The sequence below is a fragment of the Aplysia californica genome, unplaced genomic scaffold (assembly GCF_000002075.1).
Source record: "Aplysia californica isolate F4 #8 unplaced genomic scaffold, AplCal3.0 scaffold00472, whole genome shotgun sequence".
NCBI classification, from domain to species: Eukaryota; Metazoa; Mollusca; class Gastropoda; order Aplysiida; family Aplysiidae; genus Aplysia; species Aplysia californica.
This window is the reverse complement of record NW_004797742.1, coordinates 125,168-126,392: the sequence shown is the minus strand read 5'-3', so window position 1 is coordinate 126,392 and position 1,225 is coordinate 125,168. Positions and strand designations below refer to the sequence as shown.

The following is a 1,225-nucleotide window of genomic DNA, read 5'->3' as shown; positions in this document are numbered from 1 at the left end:
GGGGGGGAGCAATCATAATTAAATTCCAACAAACTCAAACTAACTCACACAGAACTATCCGAGCTAACATGTGTCAAAATCAAACACTCACACGAGGTGAATTTCTTCAGACATGTGCACACACCACTTACAAAAACCCGCTAAGAGAGTGGATCTTTAAAAAAATATTTGTTTGGCTCATAATTTAGACAACTCATTTCCTTTTAAAATGAATTGACTCGTAGTAATACGGGGTGCCCATTAGGGGATTGGGTCGGGTCGGGTCGGTTTGCTAGCCAGATAGAGGGTGCAAAGCGGTTGTCGTGGCACAAGCCGACCGCCCGACTTGTTGCCTCAAAAACAAACGAGTTTGTTTTCAGGCTAAGAGTGGCAATCGACCCGACCCGACCGGACACAACCCGATCCCATCGGCAAAGGCCACCCGGTATAACGCACCTACTTTTCTATAGTTGGGTGTCCCCTCAAGGTTTCCGCCAACAAGACACACAGCGCCAAGACTAACAAAGATTCGTGACTGCTCAGACTATCTTCTTAACAATAAGAACAAAGATAGGCTACGACTCCAACTACCCAATAAGATAATGAATCTAACATAATGAAGAAAGTCCTGAAGGCTGGAATTCAATAAGGGCTTGACAATTTAAAAAAAAAAAAAAAAACCACAAAAAAACCCCGATAGTCCTCTGCTCCCTCAGCTATGGAAGAAAATTGTTTTGAAAATCTCACACGGCATTCGACAATAAATTAGATCAGTTAGGAGGCGGGCTGTCCCATCCTGCCATTCGGAACCAACACAAGCTAATACTAGTGGGATGCAGCGTCACAGTATACAGAAAAGATGCTCGACAAAATAACCCCCACAAGGGAATCGAACTCACCTTCTTCTGAGACCAACGGCGAAGACCCAAACCATTACACACCAGGTGCCGGAATCATAAAAAGTTGTTGTTGTTTTTTTAATGAAGTGTAGACTTGACATTAACTTTACGGAAAATAAAAGGATTTAAAAAAGTAGTCAATCTCTAACAGGTCACGTTTGAGATCGCACCAAAGAGTAAAGACACGACGCACCTCTTGGGCACAACTTCAAGCAAAAATGACGACGTCGACTAGCTACAGGATATGAAATAAAAACCCCATGCACGGATTTGTTGTAAGTTTTCTGTGATTTTCTTCCGGGTAAGATTTCGACAGCCAATGCTAACAATGTGTGTGGGAGGGGGGG

At 43.3% G+C, this 1,225-nt stretch overlaps 1 protein-coding gene across 6 annotated transcripts in view; it reads right to left on the bottom strand.

Annotated features, from left to right (window-relative positions):
* LOC101862824 (protein split ends) overlaps positions 1-1,225 on the bottom strand; it is a 61,802-nt gene that overhangs the window by 33,356 nt on the left and 27,221 nt on the right. The window contains exon 1 of one of the 6 annotated variants that reach the window (XM_035971623.1): positions 879-1,106. The exons of the other annotated variants lie outside the window; for them this stretch is intronic. The gene's annotated coding sequence lies outside the window, so the exon portion shown is untranslated. Of the gene's footprint in view, positions 1-878; positions 1,107-1,225 lie in introns of those variants that run through there. 6 annotated transcript variants of the gene reach the window in all.